This window comes from Xylocopa sonorina, chromosome 17 (assembly GCF_050948175.1).
Source record: "Xylocopa sonorina isolate GNS202 chromosome 17, iyXylSono1_principal, whole genome shotgun sequence".
NCBI lineage: Eukaryota > Metazoa > Arthropoda > Insecta > Hymenoptera > Apidae > Xylocopa > Xylocopa sonorina.
Window position 1 is genome coordinate 5,038,744 of NC_135209.1, and position 27,660 is coordinate 5,066,403.

At 46.9% G+C, this 27,660-nt stretch overlaps 1 protein-coding gene across 1 annotated transcript in view; it reads left to right on the plus strand.

The window, feature by feature from the left end:
* The first annotated feature begins 360 nt into the window (after positions 1 to 360).
* Nmdar2 (glutamate ionotropic receptor NMDA type subunit 2) overlaps positions 361 to 27,660 on the plus strand; it is a 116,370-nt gene continuing 89,070 nt past the window's right edge. Inside the window, exon 1 of the mRNA XM_076907897.1 lies at positions 361 to 375. The gene's annotated coding sequence lies outside the window, so the exon portion shown is untranslated. The remainder of the gene's footprint in view (positions 376 to 27,660) is intronic.

A 27,660-nucleotide genomic window follows, 5' to 3' on the forward strand; every position in this document is an offset into this window, starting at 1 on the left:
TTTAAACTACCGACCGTTTTGAAGTTTCGTGGGATGGATCTAAGAAATGGAACACCACTGTGTAATACCATAAATGAAATGCGAAAGAGCAAAGGAATTGTGGAAACGTTCGCGATCATTTAAGACTAATTTGATCGTTCCACTTAAAAATCTGTTTCATACAAGTTTTGCTCTTTGCATTAAAATGAAAATAATTTCATATTCCGTGTACAATGTTCGACGTCGTATCATTGTTCCTACGTATAATACTAGAAACGATACTTTTCTTTCGACAGGAAGTTGGTGCGCTTCAATATCCCCGGTGCTAGTAGTATGACCCCATTCCTGGTCAGGCACGAGTCGAGTGGAAATCGCCCTCTTCTATACTGATATCGAGTAAGTAGAATACCGCTATAAGATATCGGACACATTCATGAGATTCTACAAGTGACTCGAGTGGCTTGCGCTTGTACTTACTCGCTGTAGATTCACGACCCGGTTTTCGCGCGGAAAATTTGCGCATATTTTATTCGTGAAGCTAATGAAATTCTTAGCGACGTCTTCGCTGTTTCTCCTGGAGGTGTTTGAACGGATTCATGCTTCGTGACGAAGCAGCGAAAGTTTTAAGATATCCCATTCGTTATTAATTAGGATCTTCCATGTAGCGTAACAGTGTGTTGCGCTTCTCGCGATTTAAACGAAACAGGGAGCAAAATAACGAACGAACGTTTTTACATTCTCCAAAAACGAGCGAATGGTCATTCGAAAAATCATACCGTGCAAATTGCAATCAACGCTGCTACAACTGTACACCGATACGAATGATGAAGCAAATACGCGGGGGATGAAGACTGAAACTGTGGGAAAATGTTTGAAGTCCTTTTCTACGAACCCAATCGAACGTTCCTGCGTCTCATCCATATCGGGAGACGGGTGCTTATTTTCTACTCGTCAAAGACACGTGAAACGTGGTACGTTTCGAACCGAGCGAACTGGAGGAGGATCCGAAAACGATTTCCCTTTTCGTCGTCAGGCGTTTGCGCAAAAATTGTGGGCATCATTCGCGAGAGTTTAATAAAAATCGAGCCAGGGAAGGGGGATAGAGAAATTAACGAAGGGAATTGTTAATAACGAAAATTCCGCGTGGGAACAATACAGGGCTTTGATTTCTTTCTTCTCGTGTCCCGTTTCGCGCAAGTCTCTCGCGAGCTCGGATTGCATTTCTCGCCTGTGTGCACCGCCCGATCATATTGTTCCCTTTTCACGATTTCAAAAATGTGCCGGTCCTTTGACGCGTGCACGACGAGACAAAGGCGGTCGTATTAACAGCACGGAACACAGGACCTTCAGCACGCGGTGCGCCACGATACCATTATATTCCTTTTCACGTGCTCTTTCGAATGGACGTAGAATTTGGTTAGCCCTCGTCCTCGTTTTTCTGTTTCAATTCGAAGAGTGACCGCGCTGGGTCGTTCGCGCGGAATCGACGTCGAAGCTTTTGAATAAATCGACAGGGAAAGGCGGTCTTTGTGGTGCGACGGTTTTTAGGTGGAATTTATTATTCTCGAAGCACAATCGTGAAAATATCGAGAAATGTACTCGTATCAGTTTTGGAAGAACCAAAGAATTCGCGACGCGTTATTAAAAAATCGCTGCGGGCAATGTTAACAGGTGAATCGATGAACCAGTCGCCACGAGAGCACTGCAAACGTTCTTGAAAGAATTAAGGCGTTTCTAAGATCGACGGTAGCTTTACTCGAGCTCTTTCCCTCTAATGACTTCGTTCAAGACTTGTAACATTCTGTAATTCTTTCACCATTAACGATTACTCGGTGTTTCTCGTCCTGGACGAGGGAAAATGAAGAACAGCCGGGAGAAACAATTTAAACTGTCTCGGAACTTGAATGTAACCATTAAAAAGTTATATTGTACATCTTTAGGAGATACTCGGGCGGGGATGCTCGGGAATTTTACATGGTTCAAATTAAATAGGGTATTCTATAATAGAGGAAGATCGCAGCCGATAATGGATTACGTTCGTTTAATTTATATCTCGCGGCCGAACCGACACTTTATCTCCGTTTTCGCGTGGACGATATTTTAACCGAGCATAAGTGGCGGGCGCTCGAGAATTTCGGTAAACTGGAAAGTTTTGGGGGCCACGCGGAATCGAGGTCGGCGATTCACTCGAAGCTTTCACGGGAAAATCTAAATTATCCGCGCCGCGAGAAAGCTTTCTCTTTCGCTTACCTTTCGCTCTCCCTGGGCAACCCTCACCTACGCGGGGATACCTTTGACGTTGCACGAAACGAGATCACCAGCGTTAATATCGTTCCTCGGGAAAAGTACTCTACGTTCGACGAGATTTCGGACACGGAATTGCTTCAGTCACGCCATCGTCGTCGCAATTTTTATCCGCGAGAAGGAACCTTCGCGAATTGTAGGTCAGATTCGCAATTTGCCAGAGTTTCAACGTTTTCATTATGCCACGTGGCCGTCGAGTTCACCCCGTTGTTCTCCAATTCTTCATATTTTTCGACTACCGCTCGGCACTTAATGGCAGGTTTCCGCGTCGAAAAATTGGAAATTTCTGGATGGCGATTCGATCCCGTAGCCTAACGATTTCCATCAACCGGATGAATCGAGAGTCGAACCCAGAGGGAATACCTCGAACGCTGCTAAATTGACACCCACCCTTGGATGGAACTCTCTTCCGCCTCTCCGCGGATGATACGTCGAGGAGAGAATAGAAATCCTTAAAATTAGAAGTTTCCCGTGGAAACAAATAGATTGAACGAAGAACCAGACACGCTCGAGCATTGTACACGGATAGAACGCGATCCTGCGATCCTTCTGACGCAAAGAAAAGTCGACGCGAGAGGAGTCCGAGCGCAACATCTCACAATTATTGGAACCATCCCTGTAAAACCTCATTACAACGTAGCCACGCGTAATAAGGAATAATTAAATTATTAAGTTGTTTGACACTCCGGTTTTCCAATAGTTTCATGGAAGCAACGCACGAGGATCGAGCAAAACTTTCACATAGATTGGAACGAATGTATTTCGCGGTGGATCGATGCTTTTTATTTTCGCGTCTGACATCCGAGCGGTACGATTGAAATATAAGGACATCCTCCGGCGTCGTGCCGTATAGCGAAATTGAAAAACGGAGAACGTCATTTCGATTCCTATTCAACGAAACGCGAGGCATTCGATTCTGCTCTTTGTCCTAGGTACACCCTATCGTCTTTAAAAGCGGCGGAAGGATCCGTTGCGTTATTCTTCCCGCGATTTATCTCGTTTCATTCGATCACCTCTACCAGCAGTTGTTTCGCTTCCCGTTTCTTCTCTCCCCCCTTTCTCTAGCCCCTTTTCTTTTTATTAATCCCCGCTCGCACGGCAGTCGGACGCCTTTTTCCATTCGCAGGCTCTACGGTTTCCAAACGGACGTCGGAACGCGTCGAAAAAAGGGTGCCTGCCGGTTATTGGAATCCGAGGAAATTATTGACTTCGCGAGCCAATCTAGCCGCGAGCAGAAATACCGTAACGTCGCGACGAGATTTCTGAACCGGCTCGCCCAGCTTTGACATCCCCACCGAAATCCATTCCCCCGTTTCGTTTTCCTTGTACGACGACCCTTTGCTGACTGAATAAATATCCAGAAACGTCGAAGGGCTTTCGATTTGTTTGCTCTTGTTTCTTTCGACGAAGACGCTGCTCCGTTACCCAACCCGCATACGTTACACCGAACTCTATCTGCTTTTTTCTTGCGGCTTCAATCAACGAAAAGTTAGGCGGGTCGCGGAGCAGCTTCTCCTGAAAACGTTCGGTCGAGATACCGCTGGAATTTCGCCTCTCCTTCGCGTTTCCTCGTTGCTCGAGTGTAAAAGATGCTCTCCCAGAAAAGAATTGGACGCTCCAGTGAATCTCACGATGGTTTTAGGACAAATTTCTGGGAACCACTGTTTCCGTTCAATTCTACCGCAGCCTCGATTTCAATCATATTTCGGATCAACGTTTTCCGCAACAATTTCAATTATTTAAAATCACGCGTGAACCTCGATCTGATCCGAGAGTCTATTCAAGGAGATCTCAGGTTAATTTTGACTTCATTCGAATTTCGACAAAATTTACGAGGGTTTTAGTTCTAGATAGTATGATCCCAACCCATAAGTCCCCCAGTTACCTATCCACAATCGCGAGCATATGCTCGCTCCAATCCATGAACTTCACCGCGAACAGACTTTGCCAACTTCTGTAATATCGCGGATCGTATAAATTAAAGGTGCACGAAATCGACGCGAATCGCACAATAGTTTTAACACGAGGAGGATTCGTTCCGTGGAACAGGGATGGTGACTCGTTCCGTTCTCAGCTTCGTCCACGGCGATTGTCCGATTAAGTTGACGCGGGATAAGAAGTAACGCGGTCGGAAACGACGCGGAGATGAAATTATTGCAAAGACCAGCGAGCCGGTCGTCGTTGCGGACAATGGGTGCCGGGAGCCGGAAGCTTTCCGCTGTACGATTGTAATTATGTGAAGCCAGAGGTCCCCCGAGAACCCGGGGAATTGAGGGTGACGTGTTACAAATGGCGCGTCCTTCGTTGGGTGGCGAAAAGGAACGGAAAAAGGTGGCGCGACGGGACGCATACTTCCTGATATAGAACCTTCCTGGTTTCTTCCTGTCTCGCGTTTAGAAACGCCACGATGGTTTCTAAATAGTCGCATAATTAACGAGGACAAGTGCAGATGATCGCGCGGTAAAAAGTACCATTTTGCAAGAGTCTGAGTCCATCGATTACGGAGAATATAATTCGATTTGATGTCAGCGTCGCGATATCATTCTACCCTGCGTCTACTGTGCATCTTTGAAGCAGAGAGCTCAGGGTACGCCATAGCTTAATTACCGCGGAAGTGGAAACTACACGAACTCATCTGGGTTAATCTACAAGGGAGTTGATCTACGATAATGTTACGACTAAGGATGGGAAACCTTTAACTCTCATAAGATACGGTAGATCTGAATTTTGGTTCCTGATGGTGCAATAAAAGTTGGCCAACTCGAAGAAAAGTAGCAGAGCCTCGGGTACTCGCGTTGAATGTTTCAAAGTCGACTCGAAACGAACATCTTCTGGCTCGCGTTCGAAGGGAGACCAGGGAAATTTTCTTTAGTGCCAAATTCACTCGAGTTTCACGATCATCGCAACTACATCGCTAAATTGAAGGAATTCACAGATTTAACTTACAATTCCCCTTGCCAGTACGACGCAAACAATTAAAATCACTCGTACTTCCACCAATACCCACGTAAATTATATTTGTACGCATCTACGTTACGAAATAGCTCCAAGAAAAAAAACGAAAAATTTGGTCATCGAAACCACCCTAAAAAATAGAGAAAATTATGCCAATGATAACAGTTTTTGTTTCATCTCGATATCTCAATCCGTTCCCGAGATATAAGCGCTCAAAGTTTCTCCATTGACGCCCACGGCGGCCGTATTTATGAATGAACGCGACCACGTGGTTTTCAAGGATTGTTTACGCACTGATAGTAATAGTAAAAACCGTCTGGCAGCTGTCTAGACAGACCACGTGACACTCCATTGAGGTAGGTCAGTGTGTCTGGGAGCGAGCGAGAGGTCCGAGTCCTTCAGACGAGGACAGACATAGTAACCGATTAAAAATTACCCCTCTCTTTACACGACGATATCTCAGGAACCGGAAGTTGGATCGGGATGATTCGGAACTCATTTTCAAGAGGAAGGTCCCCAGCTTCTAACGAGCTAGTTTTCGTTAAGTAACAATTTTTATTTTCGTAAATATGGCGCCTTCAATTATTTATAATTTTAATACGGATTAATTGGGGCTTTAAATAGGTTTCATTCGAAAATTTTTAACTTTTTTCGTGGTTAAATTATATTAAACAATGGGCAGCAATGTCTATTAACTAGATACACGTGTAAAATGAAAAAGAAAATGTAGTTTGTTAAACAAATTGCCTTCGTAAAGAAGATTATATAAAATTTTCGAGACAAATTTACTGAAATTTCTTGCTGATCGTCGAGCACAAAGGGTTAATTTAATTTCAGATAGCTGAGAATGTATCTGCCTTCAGTATGACGGGAATGATCGATCATTTCACGCTTAGATTTATTCACCGAGCAAAAACAGTGAACTTCCCTTTTGAACTGTCGTGACATTCCTTCGGCTAAAGTGACCCGCGAACAATGGAGACTCCCGTCGATTCGTTGATTTTTATACCCGTCTGTTGTCAACTTCCCCGATCCACCACGCCATTTCCACGCTGGTCGATCCTCTATAGTGTTGCATTTTTCATGGGGCGATGGCTTCCCTGCGAAACCAGTCAGAAAGCGTGACAAGTGTTTTCTGACCGATCGGACGCGCACCAGAAATATTCTGTCATTGTTGCTCAGCCGTGCACGCCCGCGAGATCCTCGCTTTTTCCGAAGGAACTCGTAAAATCGAAGGAAAATACAAGGACGATGGAAGCCAGCTACTCGTGGATAAAACATGGGAACGAAGGAATTTCAAACGAAGTTAATCAAAACGCCGTTAAGTCTATTAAATTTTCAGTGAGCACTGGAATACTTGAACAAGATATTGCACTCGACAACGATTCATTTACTTAATGGAATATTTCTCTCTTTTATATGTTAATTTACTTCTTTTTAGTGAGAACCAGCTATATACAATACCTTCACTGTAATGAATTAAAGTCGAAAATAGTTGCGGACGTTCCTCTGTAAAACGATCCAATATTCCGTGAACGTCGATTGTCTGAAAGGAATATATACATAAATAAATGTTATTAGAGGCTACGTAGAGAATCGAGGCATCGTTGGTAATGAAAGCAGCATTGACTTCCGCTTTACAAGCAGACAACAATGTTATAATGAGCGTAACCAGTGATTTTTCGTGGAGGACAAAGCTGACATTTACTTTAACGTTCGATAGAAAAGAGGAACCACAAAGAGGAAATTGAACTCCGAAACTTGCAACATTCACAAGAAATAAATGATCCGTAACGCGCTATTGGGCATTCAACGTTCCCTTTAACACTTGATCCTTCTCACTGCGTTCAACTAAGGGAGTGGCATTAACAATTCCGCTTTGATGCTTCTCCAACGTAATAATCGAGAAACTTGCCGTCCAGCAAATGAACAATTTAAGTTAATAATAACGGAATTTCGTTAATTTGCGAAATTATTTCGCGCAAAAATGTAAGAGAAAAGTTGTAACGAGCTTTGGGAATTTTCTATTAACGAAAAGTTTAATAATCGAGAAAAGTTCCCTTTGTACCGGCCACGTATTTTTGCAGCGTCGCTTTCCTATTTGCCCAGCTGCCCCTTGAAATTAGCCCGCGGCAGAAAATTGTCAGAACTGGCTTTTGTCAATTTTTCAAAGCTGCTGGAAGACGGGGTGGAGCAGTGGATACAGCGAGAGGGAGAGTACCGCACGAGCGTAGGAATAGACATGAAAAATACATAATTCAAGAAAACAGTGTCGAATTAGACTTGCGTATGAACCTCGACAATGTTTTTCAAAACAATCCCTTCCGTCTTCTCTTGAAAAACATGTTCGTGAAAGATTCCACTGCGGCCAGAAAAAATTCTACAATCGACCCTACAGTTATCGGTGGAGGAGATAAGTATCCCTCGATATTTGCTTGAGAAAGTAGTCGCAAACGTTTCCAATAATCTCGCGGGACTTCCTCATCGCCCTTAAATCCCAGCTTGTGCAATACTCGAAAGATCTCGAGATTTGACTCGCACTTGGTTCCTCGTATCCTCGTCGCGGCGATTCTTCCGCGCAAAATGATTTCACATCTAAATGCTGGAACGACACGCGGAATCCCCGGGTATCCTACACAACTTCCGCTTCCTCCGACCAGCCGTTTCCGCCTGGCAAATCGTTGGATTACCGTCGTTCTCGCGCGAATTCGCCCTTCCGTTCCAACCGGCTCCGCTTAGACATTCATGCATGCAAATTTCGATTACCCGCGCAACCGGCCGCCACCCTCAGCTCGACGCGCGCGCATCGTCGGGATAAAACGGCGCGCGTTCGCATCGGGACCTGTTTTACGATTCCTCGTGGCGTTGACGCGCGTAAAACTGATCCTGTTGGACCAGGAAGGCGCGAGGCAGACGTCAATCGTGGTCTCGCGCGAGTATACACGTTTGATTCGAGCGAAACGCAGCCGCAATCCCTCTATTTTGCGGGTGGCAGCGAACGTTTGACGGCGCGGTTCTCAGCGCGTTGATTAACATTAATACACTGTGCTACCTTTCCGTGTAATGGATGCGTGATTACCAAGAGAGCCTTCTCGAAAAGGTAAATTCTATCCTCCACGTATGATTCCAGTTAACGTGTTTCGTTAAATACCGTTCTGTTGTACCTGACCAAACGGAAGCGGTCGCATGCTAGATATTTGATCAAGCAAAGTACACAATCGCATTGCTGACCAAACAGAATCGTATTCTACTTGCTTGGCTGTAGCTGGTTATACTTCTCTTGTGTGTACTTGGAATCAATGCTGTCCGAATCTTGCTCGCCAGCAAGCTTGGTTCCTCTTTTCGTTTTAGGAATCATTCGAAGCACAGTGGCTACTGCAGAAAGTATCGCAGCATTTTTCTCATTCCGATCTTCGCATACTCGTTTCCACGATCGAACGTGGTAGCTGATTAAAGCCTCGCTTGATGGATTTCCGATGGTGTCCACTGCAAAAGCTAGGAAATGAGCCGCGAATCGCGATCGTGCCCAGAATTGTCCTACACGCGAGTAGCAGCCCGCGATTCCCAGCAATTGCATTCGAAGCGGAGGGTGCGCGGCTTCGAACGTTAAGCGAGTCCTAAGCTTCGCAAAGCCAACGGGATTTGGCAGGTATTTCCAGGTGAAATATAGAGGGCCAATTCGATACCATCGAGCCTTTAAGATCATTGGCTTTGCCCGTCCCATTTCGAAGGAATTCCCGCGTTATCCATTAGATACACCGGACAGTTTGTCGGACGATAGCGGCTCGCAATGGAAAGTATGGACACGGGAAATATTTTTGTTCCGCGGTGGAAGTTCGATACAGAGCCAGCTAGAGTGTTATTTATAAATATACAGCGTACGATCCCAATATTTCTGCATCGGAAATATCGGAGGCATCCGACGCGGACAAGAGAAGCTTGCGCGGTAATAAAACCGTGCCGCGTCCTGGCTTATTCGCCACGAACAAGTTCCTCCGTTCAGTCTGCCGAGAAATACCCGCGCCTCCGTGTTTGTAATCATTTTTCTCAACTTCCCTGCGCGACAACTCGCCTCGTGGAAAATCAGGTTCATCCTTGGGAGCAAACTTGCGCTTTGACGGATGCACGTAACGTCCTATAAATCCCTTTGGCATGGTAAACCGCGTCGAAAGCGGGGTCAGTCGGACGTAAAATTTGGAAATCTTCTTACGGCGAGGGAGGTCCGTGATGGAACAGTATGTTTTCACGGCTGGGACAGTCGATTGGCCGCCGCGCGACACAGAGGAGGCAAAGGCAATATCGCGCGATCGCGCGTCCGGTTAACAGAAGCCAAGAGGGGAAAAGCGGCGAGCGGGCGAGAGCCGGTTGACGGAAATCGGAAATCGCAACGAATCGGAAAACAAGGACACGGTTCGCCACCCTGGAGACGGTAATTCAACCTGTCCAGTGAACTCGTTACTCTTTTCGAACGTAACAAGGACGAAATGAGGGTGGAGATGGTTGTAAGGGACCTGGAGTGGATGATGCAAGGGTGACAAAAGAGGTGTCAGAGACGTGGCAGGAAAGGGGTGGCTCGTAATGAAAGCTGGTGGCCAATATTGACTGTTTCAATTCTGAAAGGAAGGGCGAGGGATGCGTGATATCTTGCGATGACTGTAATCAATTTTTAAGTATATTTCGGTTTCTTTTTGGGGGTTGGTTGATCGGTTAATTGAGTCATTTTGGTGCAAATAGAATAATATCGTAGAGAAGCCGAGGAGAGAGCAAAATGATCTTAATTTCATCCACGATTTCGTGAGAGGAAATTGAAACCAAACCGTGTATTCGAGAGAGTGAGAGAGAGAGCCTGAAACTTTTAATTTGAAAACTTAAGGGAAGTAATAAGATCTACATAGTGATCGTAATGTGATACTTGTTTCCTCGCTAGCATACAAACAGTTTTATAATGATAGACCGTCTGATTGTATACTTTGTTGTAAATTAATTTCTTCTTCAACTGAATATTCTCGCTCGTAATTTCTTAATGAATTCCCCTCTCGTCGTACAGTTTAATTTAATCTCCTCGTTCCAAGAAAAATTTTATTGCTTTGTCTCTCTCATCCACGCTGAAACTCGTTTCTCTTTCACGATTTAAGAGTTTCTCCGATAGGAATTCGCCTCGTTATAATTTTTATCGAATTTTCTGCTGGAAATGGGTCAAGACGAAGAAAGTAGTTATTTAAGAAAGTACACTCTTGTTACATACATTAGAAACTCGTTCTTTGCACGTTCGAAATTATCGCAGCCCTCTTAACCCGTTCCACCCAATCTTGGCTTGATCTTCCTCTCAACTTACTGACAGAATTTATTCACGATGAGTTTATCACGCATCCACGTTCTCCGCTGAATCATAAGTCGATCGATTCCTCTTTGGCTTCCAGCAAATTCCTTTCTTTCACCTTAAATCAGACGAGGTTTGCGCCGCCTTGGAGTCTCGTCGACAGGACCCAGTTCTGGAATGCTGTGTAACCCGCGATCAGACGATAAAAAATCGAGGCTGAAACCGTCGAAAATCCTCAAGGTGGGTGAAAATTGTCGTCTAATTCCGCAACTCGATGCACATCGTTGGCCAACGGCCAGAATCTTCCTCGGCCACGCGATCTACCACCCCCCGCGACTCTTTTCGGTCGTCGACGAGGAACTTTTCCCTTCCTTTTCGTCCAGCAATATTTCGCGGTGACACACATCTCACCCTGTATTCATTAAGAAAGTTTTCCCTGGACAGTTTCACGACGAAACAAAGGACAGTTCGTCTCCTTGCCCGAAACTCGCTCCTCTCGACGTTACTTCGCTGTAATCACGTTACAGACGACGCGGGGCTATCGTAAGGGAAGAACTTTTGGACCAGACGACGAGGGTTCCTTCGTCACGGTTTCGTACTCGAATATTTTGTCCCGTATTTTTCTTGAGCAGATAACACATTGGAAATTAAGATTTATAGGGGATGAGGAAACATGGAGGAAGCATGGAGGAATATTTGTTCAAGTTTATTTGGGATAAAGTACGGGTGGAAGAGCTGTTATGAATGGTCGAGGATTTCTTTGAAAAATCGCAATGAATGTTGCCTGTTGCGACGTCTGTATACGCGGCGGCTCTCTCTGATCTATAAATGGATGCATTTTTGCGAATACTTGGAATATACGCGTAGCTGTTGTTATACGGACTCGGTTGTAGATAGAATATACATCACGGGAAAGGAATCGCGGGTAGTGTCAAAGATATTTCAGACAGAGTGGCTTTGTATCTCGTAAATATATTTCAGGTTGTCTAGTTTAATTAAAAAATTTAAGAAACTCGTCCACTTCTAGTAAATGAGCTTCTCTAAAAAATTTTAATTAAAAAGGTATGCGTGTGCTAGACTCGTACAGCTGGGGGAATAAAAAACATGAAAGAAGACAGAAGTGGCGAGCAACAAGAATCCTCGCAAGATTTTATACATGTTTTATACACGTATAGCGTTACTTGTCCATCGCCAACTCGAGTCGTTCGTCCATAAAATTCCTCGCATTTCCGCGACACGCAATGCCAGAGTAACGTAATCGCGAAGAATCGATTCAGCGGCCAATTCTGGACCGCGTCCTCGCCGTTGGCGCGCTGATTCTTTCATCCAGCCGAAGATAAGGCGGATGGTTCTGAAGGATTATCGGTAGAAGGGATGAAGGTAGCGCGGAGGAGAGAGAGCACGGCGAACTTCGACGCGAGGAAAGGCTCTTAATCAGTGGCGGCGGTGCCGTCGTCTTATCTGGGGGGAAACGTCGGCGACGTCATCGACCGACTTACCTGTCAACCGATTTCAAACTTCTCGATGCCGACCCGTAAACTTTTCACCGACTCCTGACTACCTCGAACTTTGCCCTTTTATTTCTCGAGCTTAAGGGCTCCGGCGAGCTTCGTTATTTCCATAGAGGGACTTCCGCCCCGTCGCCTCGTCGCAGTTGTTAAAACATTCGCAACGGGAAATCGAGTCGGCAAAGTTCGCGGACGAGGCAATAACGAGCGTTCTTTTCTGGGTGTTTCGAGTAGGTAAACTTTGGGTGGGGAACCATTTCGAAATTGGGGGATATTGTCCTGCGAGCGTGATAGAAAATTTACTCGACGCACTTGTCAGAGGATTTCTTCGACTCGCTCTACCTTCTGGTTTTATACGAATTCGTTTCAGCCTCCGTTCCAACCCCTCGAACTTCGAAATACAACTCTTGCATGGTCCTCGATGCAATCAACATTGTGTCAGATGCAAATGACTTTCGAAAACTTGCCGGAGCCACGAAAAACAAAGAATTTCTCGCGGGCGTGAAATCCTGAACAATATCTTCGTAACTCCGTTTCAATGGAACTTCCTGCGCTAACGATGCTTCGGTTGTTTCGCGTTCCCTTCCGTCTGCCGTGGTGCTCGCAATTTATGCGAAAAGTATTCCAACGATTTCGAACTTTCGAATCGGTGGATGATGGATAATCGCGTTGCTTGGATGCGATGTTTATCAAACGTCTCGAATCTCTTACTCTTCTCTACGTATCCGATTTTCGTTAACGATACATCATATCTAAACGTCTAGATAACAGGAGCTACCATTATTAACACGGCACACAGTGGATACACGTTCAGACCGCGCTCCACGGGCCAATAAACCAGTAATAAACCAGTTTTCTCAGATATATCACGGCGATATACCTATCCGAGCGTAAAACCGATACTAATTAGCCGAACAACAGCTCCCACATATCTTACGCCAGAGAAACCTTCGCTGGAGATTCATTGCTCGCATCCGAGTATAGTAGAGCCAACGTTCCAACCTTAGCGCGTTGTTACGCCCTATTATTCACCAACCACCAAGCGACTGGATGTATTTGTCGAAAAACCAATCGATAAAATGCAAACGCGAATAGATTAACCGAACAAGATGGTTGGCAACAGTTACCAGCTTGGTTAGAAGCTCGTGTACATACGTCGATATTACATTAATATCGCATCGAACTCTCACGATCCGTATTTATGCGACGGGGGATATTCGATATAATCAGCCGGATGACTGGCTGGAAATTCGGGTGGTTGCGATCCCGATGCAGCTACTGGCTCGAGGTGTGCATCTCGAGGGTCGCGCGAGGGTATCTGTATCGACAGCTGCGACAGAACGCGGTTATGTCATCCTCGAATCGAGTCAAGGGGCCAAGGTTGCCTTTATTTCGGGCGACAGTTCCGCTGGTATCGCGCCTGGGCCAACGGTTCAACCCCATTTCCGGCGCGTCGCGTCCCCTTTGCCGTTCACTTTACTCGCGACTGTTAAACCAATCGCTCGCCTTGTCATACACTGTATCCTTTCGTCTCTGCGCGAGGAACAAAACCGCGCGCGGTTCGTTCGGCATCGATCAAACGTTAGTTCGATCCTGCGCCACGCGTTAATTAAAAATGCACGCTCCTCGTTACATTTCGGCGTACACGAAGTGATCGGGTTATTTAAAATTTTTAATTAAAATTCCACCGCTTTCGGAAGTTCCATTATCGCGGCTCCGCGCGATCCAGTCAGGTAACAATCTTCGCGGAAGTAGTTACGGTAATTCTCGATACGTTAACGAAATCTCCCGATACGCGTTTGAAACTTTGAACAGCTTCCCCAGGTTCGAAACCGCACGCGCGGATACGTTTCGTTTATGGACGGTCATTGTTTAATTAAAGCTCGAATGAATAGCGACGAAAGGCGGCGGGCGCCGATGGAATTCCTCTCAACGACGAGTGGAATATTGGCTCGCGTTTTTTTTAACTGCACGCGACAAACAGATATACATTTTATTTCCTCGATTAGAACAGGTGCTCCTTTTCCTCCCTTCTGTTAATCGATCGAACCAAATCGTTCTCGTTAACGTTCCTCCTCGATATGAAATGATGCGCGCACAAAAATTGATTCGATTCCAAAGTTAATTTTTGTAATAACTAGTCAAGACAAAATGAACGCGACAGGGGCTTTCGAAAATATTTGTTTTAGTGCCGCGTTACCACATCTCTCAATTTTCGTAACGCAAACAACGATTTTTCCGCTCCCCGGAGGGCAATATCGGGAACGCGAATTTGTTTTTTCTCGCACACCGGTAGACTGCGGTTGAAATTATTTTCGAACACAAATCATGTTTATCGCTTATCTGGGAGCACATCGGAACGTCGGTATTAACAAAGAGGTGAAATCAGTGAAAAAAATATAGAAAAAATACGTGGAAAAATATGGAAAAAATGTCAAGGGTTGACAAACATCCCCAATTTCGATACGCAGACAGAGTTAATTGCTGACAGGGAAACTGGTGGACGTTGGGTATATCGTAGGCTGTATTCCCAAGGTTTAATAAAGACGCGACAGAAGGAAGAAAAGATCATTGTCCCATTGTTGCTAAGGGATGGGGGGGTAAACTTGGGGTTTCAGTTGTCGTCCCTCATCCTCGTCCCACTCGCGCTCCATTCACGTTCTTTTCACGCGATCCACCTAAAAGCGTCTTCTGTTCGCGGACAAAAATGGGATCGCAATTTTTCTTGCAATAAAATACACGCTACCAGCTTTCACCGCGGAATTTTGCCCTTCCATTCGCTGTGGATGACGCATAGACACGGACGGGAGATCTTACACGTAAAACGTTTCTTATTCCCGTCGTCTTGGATTCGTGTCAAGTTAGAGCAATTATTTTCAAACGAATAAATAAAGAGAAAGAAATATTCGAATGATATAGTCCATGGGAGCTTTAAAATTTAAAGGAGTTTTATTTTTATACACGAAGAAGCTTCATTAGTGCTGCTTGCAGTAATGAGTGAAACAATAACCATCTTAGTTTCGACGGGCACGCGCAAACAAGCGAAACTCTCAATAAAATGAGCTCCTCGCGAGTCTCATTATTTTCGCACGAACGCAACTCGCGTATTCCTGCGTCTTTTGCCGATGGAATGCTCATTTTTAATAACGTCGAACGCCCCAGGCATCGTATTCATATGAAACTACAGAACATTTTCACGTTCTAGTTCGTGCTTTTGTTTTTAACCGAAGCCCACGGTTTATTGTTACGCCCGGTACACCGAACGATTCGCAACGTATTCAAGTTGGACAGGATATTAACATTTCCAGCATGGCGGGACACTCGCGTGTCCATTATCGTTCCTTGTCTTTCACGCGCGGCGAGGAACCGCAAGTTTCGCGCAGGAATTTACGAGCTGCGCAGGGAACCCTGGTAAACTTCAACGGGTCTCGATTCAAAAATTTACGCGAGCCTGCTCCCCTGAGAGAACGTTCATTAAGTTGATCAACAAGCATTCTTTGCCATTGTCGCGGCGGAGCGTGGAACAGCTTCCGCAAGACGGACACCGCGAACTTGTATCATTTGTCAGGGCCATTAATTGGCGCGACTATCCGAAAACCAGTCTCGCCACGAAAGCATCGTTGCTGGTTCGATAATCTGTACCGTCTCGAATTCAGACATCGCGTTGATTCATCGGAACGCCAGTTTCATTCGAATCGTTGTTACGCATTAAAAATTCCATTTATATGCTCGCACTTGTCTATCCAATTATCAACGCAGCAGTAAACCCCTAAAAAAAAAAAGAAGAATATCTCGTTCGACGTTGAACTTCGACAGGTGGTTCTCGATGGCAGTATCCGTAAAAACTTTCGTTAAAATATGAAAAACCAAAGGAATACGTGCCGCGAATTGTTTCGCCAACCGGAAGCCAGCGTGGACGCGAAGCGAAATTGTGGGCTCTCCCGCGAATCGGACCGTTCTCGCGCGTTTATTTCGCCGCGCGAGTTTAAAATCGGTTCGAAATTCCATAATGCCTCGATAACGCAGATTTATGGCCGCGTTGAACGGCCGATTTAATTCCGGCGGCCGTCTTGCATAAATTCTCGTTCTATTAGTTACGGTTTCGATCGCGCGTTCCTCGCTGGCAGGCAAGAAATAAGAGAATCGCGCAGACCCTGCCTTTTTCCCAGGGAGATGTTCGCTTCTTACCTATTCTTTCTTCTGTGCCGCCTGCTGCTTCCTCTCGCGCGTCGATGCTTCTTTTTTCCCCCCTTTTCGACTTGGGTCGCGATTGTTCCGCCTCGCTTCTTCTGCCCGCGGTACAACTTGGTTGTTGTTGTTCCCGTTCGCGTCTCACTTCGCCTCCGCTCCGTTTTTTACTCTCGTTTCATGCGCTCGTTTTTCCGTCGCTTTTTCACCGAGCTTCCAGCTTGCAAATCTTTTCCGATCGGCTGTGGGAATTTCGCTTCTTCATTCGCGATGTGTCGCGACTGCATCGTTGATATTCGTTCGGATGATTAACAACGTTAACGCGCGAGCAACGTCAAGCTTGACGGACGAGTATTCGATGATTTCAACGCAGACTGGCGGAATTTAACCCCTCGCAAAGCGGATAAATATATGTTCGCGACGATAATATATAAAACAGACGGGGCGGGTGTTTACGCTGGGCAAATATTGCTCGCGGACGCGTGCTCGATCCCGATGGCGCGTTAACGCGCAAGTTTCTGGCGATCTCGTTGGAAGCCCGCTCGCCGGCTGAATTATTTTCAGATTTACGCGAGAAAGATCCGTTTCGTCGGTCGATAATGTTCTTGTCGCGCGTGTTCGCGCGCAGATTTATCGCGCTGCGGATTTTCGGGGGATTATCACGATGCCGCGCATCTTTATTATAATTTATACCTCGCGGAGGGACATTAATCCCTCACGGTCCAGCGTTTTAACGCGGCCGTTGACCGGTGATTCTGATTTATCTTCGACGCACGCTTGCTCGCGAGGCTCGAAGCGTTAAACTCTGAATATGACAATTAATTAATTCGTTTAATGGATATAAATGTTTATGGATAAATTCGTTTCCTTCTCGTAATAATTTCCCAGATAGATGACGAGGGAAGAGGCATTAATGGAGAAGCAAACTTTCGAGGTACAATTAGAGCGTGGGTACTTAATATAAAACAGTTATTTGATAAAAATAGCAAGAATTTAGAAGTGTAGACGTATGATTAATTGCCACGCGTTAAGTCCGCGTCGAAAGAGACGAAAGGGGAGCGTCAAGCGGTGCAGAAATTTGTGTAGTGCGTAATAACGACACCCTCGACTTCGTCTCGGTAATTGCGCGACGAAGTTTCCACGGACAGCTGGGAAACTTTGGTCAAAAGCTTCCTTCTCTCTGGATACGTTACCGTCGCTGTACATGGTTCGAGCACATAATCGATACCAGCGTCCCTATAGATCCCCTTAGACCGTCTTTTGTTTAAAGGGAACGAAATCTGTCTTTGGTAAAACGACGAGAAAGCGATTTCGCTGGGCGAGCGTCGAGCGGAGAAACATGGTCGAGGTGGTTGCGCTTGTTACACGAAAATACGCCTTTAACGTTCGGCTTCGGTGGCTCTTTGAATTTCGAGCCCCTTGAACGTATCTCTCCAGAGCGCTTGATTTATTTCCTCCAGTCTGTAGTCCTTGTTCCCTCCCTTTTTCAGTCAAAATTGCGGCGACGTAAAGCGCCGTGGATTCGAGTGAACGATCAGATTCCTTCAACTTTCGAAATTTCCTAGCCCTTCGCGCAGCTTGTTTCCAATTTCCTAAGTTATCCAAGCGTTCTAAAAAATAGTTTGCTACATCGCTCGTACATTTTCCTATTCGTAACGAAGAGAAATAGAATCGCATAACAACGCGACGTCAGACGCAAGGCGTCGCCGTGGCTTTACGACGCCGTTCACCCCCCCGACGAATTCGCATAATCAGCCTAGGTGGACGAACGGTTCCTCCCGGCTGGGGGTGGCTCGAGCGAAGTCGACGATAAAGCGACGTGTATCGAGGGTGGGCGAAAAAGGTGGATGGGGTTGCTGGAAAATGAATACAGATGGAACGGTATGCTTAGCAGCGGACGAGGCAGAGGGTCGGGGCAAGGGAGAATGGAAAGCAGCGTGGAAAGAACGAACAAACGAACCGTTTCGCCGGCAGAAGGGGCTTTCGATCGTCCGTGGCGCGAGGCTTTCGTGATTTTCCAGATGGGAGGAGATCAGCCGGGTGGCCTCCCGATGCCTGTAGCCGCCTTTGACAAAAAGCTAAGTAACGAATCGCTCGAGGAATCGCAGGCACGAGCAGCTGCGCTCGACTGCCGAGCGAGAACGTTAAATGGAACTGCGATTTTTCGCTACGAATGCGCTCGCCCATTCGAGGACCGCTTTGTTTGCTGAACTCTACGGACGCGAGTAACCAATATTTCTCGGGATCTCGCGATCGAGGCCTGCTAGAGGGCGTAAAAAAATCGAGGGGAATCGTTTTTTATTGCGAAGAAACCCTTTTTGCCTGCGAAGTGCAATCGACCGGGTTTTCCAGATCAATTTAGTCAAGTTCTCTCCATCGAACTTCACCCTCGATCGGCTTTGCCCTCAAATGTATACCCTCGAGCGTTTTCCACAAGCATCCGCCCACGTGTACATTTTACGCTGAAGATAAACAAGCCCCTGTAACAAGTTCTGTAACGAGCTTTCAGTGCCAGTCAATTTTTCCTACGGTTTCGCAGAGTGTCGTGCGGGAATAAAAAGATTTCCATATTCAGAGCTTCGCGTATTTCTCGCGAAGCCGGGGCAGTATTTAATCCGAGAATTGCGCAGTCGATCAACGCTATTTCTCTACTCGTTGTTGAAGAAATCTATGGCGGAATTCTGTTGGGGACATAGCGGATCGCTCGCGTGCGATCAGAAAACCGACCATCGCGGCTCATAAAACACGTACGAGCGTCTTAAATGGAAATTCCTCCTTTCGCGCGTCTCGCCCTTACGCGTTGGCCCGCGCCCCGTTTCTCGCCCCGTCGAATCCGTTGGCGCGAAATTTCACGCGGACCATCCTGAAACGGAATCCCGTCGCAATTGGCCCGAGTTATGCGGGGAATTCGATTATCCCCGGGCGGAACTTGGCGAAAAACGAGGAACGAAAGTGTCGACGACGACCTGGCTACGGTCCGTTTGAAGATTTCCATACGAGCAAGTGGAATCGCCGATCCGCTCGCGCAACGCGTGATTGTTAGTTACTTACTAGTTGCCAACGTGGCAAAGTTCGCAGTCGCTGGATCTTGAAAATGGAACCGCGATTTCCTTCGGAATTTATCACGGAATCCTGCAGCCTCCCGTGCTACGGGTTCGACGTTCGGATCGACGACCGCATCTGGGCTCGTTCCGTTCATAATGGTACATGAAGGAATTCTAATTTTCTGCGCCAGTGGTCTTTACATTTGTCGAGCGTCAGCCGGCTGTCAATCTGCGCGATCGCGCTCTGGGAACAGCGACAAGCGAGAATTACATCAGACAGTCTCGCCGGAGTTCCCTGATATCTCATAACAGCGAATGGTATCTGTCCTTCGGGATGAAACTAAGATCTAATTATCCGCGCGACTTCCCGCCGTACAAACAACCCTGCGGATTACCATTTAAACTGATCGTTCGAGAATGTAAAACCAAAGCGAGACGAGAACATCTCGCAGTACAGAGAAATCTTTTCGAGATTAAAAAAAATCTCTCGAACACGTTGAACGCGAAACAAATTTCTCGCAATCGAAAGGTAGCGACGAAAAGTGTCTTCGAATATCGTTATCGTTTGATTGCGAACCCCCACGCAGCCGACAGGGACAATTCGTAATACACGAGGCATTCATCAAGTGCCTCATACAGGCTGGTATTCCCCTAGCACCATCGCCACGCGTGCTCGGACATTGCGCGTATTCAAACGAGAGACAGTAGCTGCGCAATCTATATCGCTTGAACGCCTCGTTATTCCACGGGAACAGTGCAAACAGGACCGGTCAGAGATTCATGTTTCTTCGCTGACCGCGCGACTCGTCGCTCGAGATCTCATCCGAATGTTTAACTTTGCTTTCTCATTCGCGGTTCGACCGCCCCCGCGGTAACTCGGTTTTCCCATGGTTTCCCCCACTCGGTTCCATGGAAAGTTGCACCCGTCTGACGCGGGCGCGATAATGGAATGAAATTATGATCGTGCCGGTGAAAACAATACACGGTGTTCTCACGCGACACTGCAGATGAGTCCATGAGCCCCTTCAAACGCGACGCCGCTCTTATTAGCGGCAAACAATGTTGCAAAGATAATGAAATTCATCGATCCGCGAAAAATGCCGGTTTAATCCCGGTTAAAAGGGGCGACGTCGCGCTTCAGAGTCGATTAACAGGCAGCCAGGGTGTTCTCGCTGAACTTCTTGCCCTCGTGTCCGTCGCGTTTTCGTTTTTTTTTTTTTAATAGTTATTCAAGGATATGGCCAATTCCTGCATTAATCGAAACGTTAACGTCTGTAACGCAATAAATCTATCATCGAGCTGTTTTATTATTCTTTTCCGGGGGGTTGAATTCGTAATTGAAAATAAATTGAAGAGCTCGAGATAAAATACCATCCGAATTGTTTGATCAAACAGATTATGCAACGTTTTTCACGAAATCCGTTTAAATATGTCAGCGTGGTGTTCCAGAGCGGTACGTTTCCATGGAGAATCGGTTTTATTTGGTAATAACAGTTTTAATAAATCATCCTATCTGTCGGAAAAATTGGTTTCCACGAAAAAAACTGAAAGCTCGCCGGTCGTTGGTTGCGCCCGAATCCTTCAATTCCACCGCGTTCAAGCACGAAATAAATTAACTCGTCGTTATTCGGCCCCGATTGTGTTATTTGCAGGGGAGCTCGCGATTGACGAATGACCCTCGACTCAGCTGCAAAATAGCGGGAATATGAAAAAGGAGCCTCGCGATCGCGCGGAACCGTTTGTTTCGTTCTAGTCTGTTGATAATTAATTTTTCATCGAAACATCACGTTCCGCACGGCACGTTCCATCGATCGACGGCACGGTTGGCGTAGGATAAATTCTCGAAATGGGGTGGCACGACTCGAAAGACGTACGAGTGCGCGGTGAAGCAGCGAGTTGACCGATATGGGGATGGTAAGCGTTCACGTGTGCGGGGTTGCGAGCGTCCTTAAGGGCGGTCAGTTCGTCGTTAGAGTGGAGTTGTTCTCTGAGAGAGAGAATCTCTTCTGTGAGAGAGTAAACGAGCAGTGGCCTGGTGGGTTTGTATCGAGCATTCAAGAAGAGCCGATCGAGAAAGCGTGGAAAATTATGTCAGGGTACTTTCGAAGTTACCCAGCCGTTATTGTCCTTCTGGAGAGAAAAAATGAATCAAACAGAAGCTTTCTACGTTCGAAACTAAAGCTTCTCTCGAGCCAGCGCATCAACCCCCAGCAACCCCCTCGAATCGCAATCAAATCGGTACCGCGCTGTCTTCGAAACGATAAAGATTAATCGCTCGTGAAAAGTGATTCACGGCGGGGATTAAAAAACGGATTTCGTTCACGGGATTCATTTCTCAGTCGAAGATGATACGTCGCGCGAGTTATGGGACAGCAATCTCTTCTTTATAACCGCGCGGCGTCGTGAAAAAAAAAAAACACAGCAGAAAAAGAAAAAATAGAGGAGCCAGGCAGCTATCAGTCTCGCGAACGAGCAGCAGAGATCTATCGTTGCGCCACGGCTTGCCACGATTTGCAAAGATCGTCCATAAACAACGCTGTCACTCGTCCGCGTCATCAGTCAACGAAAAAATGGGTCGCCCTATTGTGTCGCGGGAAACGCGTGCCCGCAGGGGAACCGTTTCGCCCCCAACTTCCGCCTCGGGTTCCATCGCGACGCGTGTTTCGATCAACGTCTTCGCTAATGCCGCGTTTCGAGCGAGTTTCGAGGGATTAGTCCGCCCCGTCGGGACGGACACCTGTAATTCGAGAGAAAAATGACGGTAAGAAGATTACCAGATTTGTTGCAGTCATTTATCGTTATGCAGACCGTTCACCAGATTACGATGAATGGAACGGAAAGTGCTTTTTAATCCTCTTTAATCCTGACGAGGGAAATTTTATTAATTCAATTCATTCTCTAATTATTAACGCAGTCGCGCCAATTCCGACGTCTCTTTTTCACTTTTAATCCGTCGTGATCATCTTCGTCCGCGAGCGAATTCCGGGACGTTACCAGAAAATGGAACTCGATCGATAAATCTTGCGATAATACGATATCCGGATTAGTCGAACGTTCGGACAACGGATACATGTACACGGATTATCAAAATGGATATCTGCTTTGTTTGCAGTTTAACATTGGAACAGCGGTCGCGTTCTAAATCTTCGCGTCGACTATCGGAATTTCGCTGGACGACCCCTGTTTTCGTTTGAAAAATACCCCGTATAAACTCGCCCAAATATTTTGAACATTTCACGCGGAGCGATTAAGAAAATAACTTTCTCCCTGGCAGAGACCGCGGATATCGCATCGTTAAACCGAATTAACCGGCTGGATGAACGAACGAACTCGAGAGGAAGCGTTTAGCCAAGAGGATCGGCGAGGTTCCATACTTTCGCTGTCGAGACTTGTAATAACGTACGTACGTATGTACACGCGTGCGGAATTTGGCGTCTGCTCGAAAGGGGGAACCTTCCGGGCCCGGGTGCTCGAGAGGAATTACTCGGTTTGGAATTCCAACGCGGCGAAATCGGATCTCGTTCGTAGAAGGGTCACGTACGCGAAGTTATTCGCCGCGTGACCCAAACGTGGCGCCGTATTTATGGAGGGCATGCGCGTCATGCGAAATGCGTCATCGCCCTATTAAATTATCCCCCTATGGGTCACGAACGCCATCGCGGTATCACGGAGGCGGTGATTGGAAAGAAACGACGTCCCTGTTTATATACGTACGTGGTGGTTGATTAGCTTTCTTATTTAAGGCTGGCTTTCCCCGTCGTGGCAAGTTATTTCGCTGGACGATTAAAATAATCGAGACGAGGGTTGGTCCATCGACGAGCGACAAATTAGCTACTTTTTGAGTGCCTCACGGAAACCATTCGAAAGCTACCGTGAAACTAGATATTCCGAGGACTTTGCCAGGCAAAACTTTGCTCTTTTGTCTCAGTCGCGAACTTTAAATTTATCCAAGTCGGAACACTATTCCTCATTTCACCAAGATACATAGCCGCGAAGTTTGAAAGTTCTGATAGTACACTTAATCTGCTTACCTGACCGTTCTCGATCCTCCTCTCTTATTAACATCGCCCTTAAACCATCATCGATCCTTCAACGTCAATTTCCTTCAAACCGTATCCCGTGCACCCCCTAAAAATAAAACATTCCTCGCGCGACAGCCATTCATGCAATTAATATCTCAAGCAACGAGTGTTATCCGACGCCCTCGAATCACGTTTACCTTAATTTCCCTGTTTAAACATCGCGTCCCGTGGTACGAAAACCCGATCGCGAGATAGCAGACTGTCTGCTATTTCTGTCAACATTTTAGCGATGCAAACGATTGCATAGATCGCCTCGGTGCGGTGGGTGGGATCCGGTTTTATCTGGTGGGAATCGCGTGGCTGGGTTGCGCCGTAGATAAATTCAGCGATCCCCTCGTTCGAGGGTCTCGGGATCGTTCCTCGCCACGTGTAAGGATATATGGGACGGTGAGTCGGAAGATTGTACACGGATTTCGCGTTTCGAAAAGTAGGAACGGCCATGAGTTCGGATTTATCCGAGGATTGACCCTGACAGTAATGAGCTTACGGAGAAGTTATATGAAAACCGAGTGTACGTGCGTCTCGAGCTTCCGTCCGCGACGATCCCGTTTTATTGTCCTCGAATAGGGGGTGGGTGGCTTCCATTAAGCGAGCGGCTAGAGCGTCTCCAACTTTTTCAAACACGTACACACCAAGCACCAGCAAAACGATGCGATAGCAAGAGACGCGCGTACCTTAGAATTTGATTAAAAAAGGTTTCGCAAATTTTTGGTACCTTTATTGCGAACATTGCCAAGAACGTTCGAGAATAGTGGTTAACGTTGGAGGATACCTACCCCGTACATTGTCCCCGCGCATATTTACATCTTACTGCATATTTATTCAAAGCTGAGGAACGAAAATTGCACCGGTGCTCGAATATTAAGGTGAATAACGCGTCCGGTCCCGAGTCGAGGCCATTCAAAACTTACTATATCAGAGTGTATGGTCGAGCAACACGACGTCCCCGAACGTCTCTTCCTTCTCGAGCACGCACACTTTCCAGATCTGTTCCCTCGCGCGCGGGGTTAAGTGTCTTCCGCAGCGATCCACCTGTTTCGCGAAATAGATTCCTGGGGAGATTACCCCCCGGAATCCTATAATCATAATCGCGTTATGTCGTGTTTACCGAGCCCGCGAGCCCCCGTTGGCCCCGGATGAAATGGAATTTACCTTTCTCAGCCGATACAGATGAAATTCCGCGCCACGGCTGAATTAATGCTATCGCGTCCCGCCAAGCGGAAGGTATTCTTTTGTTCGGGGGAGCGTCTCGCCGCGCGAGGCCAGGGGAGGGCTGGTTAACAGTCGGGAACGGCTTCCCGCGAGCGGGGCTTGTTTTTCCGCGCGACAATCGCGTTACCGACATTTTTCATTTCGCGTCGCGCCCGCGAAGAAGTGGATTTTATTCCTCTCGCCACTTTTCGAGCGTTTCGCACCACTCGCGATCGTCTGTAATTGATGGCTGGCCTCATTAATATCCCCGTAACCGGTGTATATTTTGTCAAGAGCGAGCGAAAGTTCGTTGAAAGTCCAAACGACAGAGTGCCATTGGAATCACGGCGGGACGGTTGGGAATAAATTTAAGATCGATTTAGCGGGAAGTTGCGCGAACTTCCTTGACGAACGTCGGGCGCAGAGTAATGCGAAAGTTAAGTGGAGACGTCAAGCGCCCTCGAAAATTTCACCCTTACAAGGATTCCGGCAACTTCGCCGCCGTTTAAATACCTCGCGACAAAAACAAACCGAACTACTTTCTCGATGGAAGAGGCGACTCTCGCGTGTGTCTCGCGTACGAATCGCTTTGATCCGTTCGACGTCGTACCGATCGCTTCGTTGGCGAACTAAAGGAAACACGGAGTCGCGTTTCGACGCCGTGGAATCGACGCAGCTCGTGTGACGGCAATTTTTTTCACAGAAAACCGTGGCGTTGCTGCGAGGAGACAAGGTTTACGCGCGATACGACCAAGCGATTAGGAGTGCGTGCATCCGCATCCCATTACCGTAGATTGGAGATTACGTACACCGACTGTTCCAGAAAGCGAATTCTGTACACGAGCGCGCGTTACATCGACGCCCTGGCCAGCATGCAGATTTCCGGATACCATTGCTGTGTTTCGCGCAAACGTTCAGACGAGCCACCCCCTCGTCGCCCTTCCACGAATTATATCTCGACCGCAAACGATCTAACGACGCTCCTTTGTCTACCGCCTGCCATTATCGGGACCCGACAGCTGTTTCGTCACGTTGACGCTGGTTGAAAGTGGGGGATCAACTTGCGGTTTATGATGTCTTATTCATGCTCGCGCGCGAGCGGGGTGAAAGGGGATCCGTATTGTTTCGCGTAGGTGTTGAGAACGAGAGGCTTACAGAATGTATCTGCACGAAGTGGAGACAGTGGTTCTGCATTTTTAACACGTAATTTTTTTCGCGATACATTGCGTTTGGGATGTGTCGTGTTTCCAGCAAATTCTGATGAGGCAAACACTTGGAAAAAAGCTATTGTATTCTTTTTATCTCGATTCACAGTTGCCTTGATGCAACTTGGTATCAGATGTACGATATCGAGGAACTGTTCGGTTCCTCGTAGACGCAAGGGTTGGAAAGTTACGCGTGTGTAGAGTCGCGTAGAAAATCGGGACAGTACGTTTGTACCACTTGTTCGGCTATAGAGTGTGCCATACTGCGCGGTTTGACTAATTACAATGACCCACCATTTGTCAGGCTGGGCACGAACTGGTACTACTCCCTTTAATCAGATATGGAGTTATACCATTTAACCGACGAGGGCATTAATCTTTACTACTTACGTAGTTAGTCACCCGAACTACTTGTCCGACCAATAATCGACCCGCGCTACTTTTCCTGGCCATCTCCGCGTAGCTGTTCCGCTGATCACACGGCGCGATACGTTCGCGTTAATCTGAAACCAATTAACGACGATTATTCTACGAGCGAGTCGGATTTAAACTCCATTTAATAACGACGATACGATTGCTCGATCAGTTAGAAAATACCATTATGTGTATTCGAATAAAACTCCTCGAACGCGATTTCAATTGCAGCAGCCTTTAGCTCGGTCCAGCGATAATATCGTGAGTCTAGTTTAACGACTAAGATTACACGAGTTACATTCTACGGTCAGGAAGTGTAACGCGATGCAAAGTAGCGGAGTGTAACGTTCAGGGGTCGTCCCTTTGTGAAATTTCGCCTGGTCTTTATCGATAATCCCCTTGATAGTTTTACCTTCGTCGTCGTGGCAGCCTTATCGCGACGTTTAATGCCGCAGTGAAAGGGTCCTTTTGATCGAGGAACACGTGTAAGGCAAAACTCGACTGTAAATTGGCGGTGCTGTTTTCAAGTAGCTTCGCGTGGCCAACCGGGCATTTACATTTTAATATTTACTCGTAGAATCGAAGAGCTGGTATCTTTATGACACGTAATTTCGCTTCATCTCTACCGACTACGTTCGTGTCCATATTTTATCGCTCACTCCTCGCATCAGCTTGAAAATCATAGCGTGGAATCGCGAGAATTGGCCGGAGGATTCTATTGGAAATCTTCCATGCTTCCGCACTGTTTCCCTCTTCTTATAAAGTCTGATGTTATCCGACGTCCAGAATCGTTCCACCAGGCGTCTCCGTTCGAAGGTCTTTCTCCAATTCGCTTGCTCTCTTTTTCCCCTCCGCTCTCGACGTACGACTCGAGTCGAGGGCTACGGTCTCGATAAAAAAATTTTTTTAAATTTCGCACGCGAGCAAGAATTTGTCGCTCGTTCGACACTCGTTCACGCGATCAGTGTCCGAGTTTCTACGTCTGCGTGCGAGGATCTCGCGCCATAATCTCTATCGGTAACAATTTCAATCCCCGTGACGATTTCCACGAGCCAGCCAAGCCGGCAGCGCGCGTAACCGTATTAAAAAGGGAGGAAATAGAACGGGACCGTCGAATAATCGAACATGATCGATCACGAGGAGGGGTAGTTATACGCGGTCGGAGTGCCGCGGAGAACGGAGGACGCATTCATGCTCGCTGCCGTCCATAAAAGCAATTTCTTGCATTTTCTCCTCGTCCAACGTTCGCTCGGGATTTCTATCGGCGTAACAAGATCGTCGTTTCGACGGGAATCCGATCCCACCCGCCGTCATTGTCCCGGATCGTCGGTAAACAACTTTTCGGACAAAAGGTTTCTCCCGATCGTAGGGTTGGCCCGCGCGGATCGGTGCGCTCTTTTTACGCGATGTATCGCGGGCACCGAGGAGGAGATCTCGTCCCCGATCCGCGCGCGTTACCAGCTCGCTCTG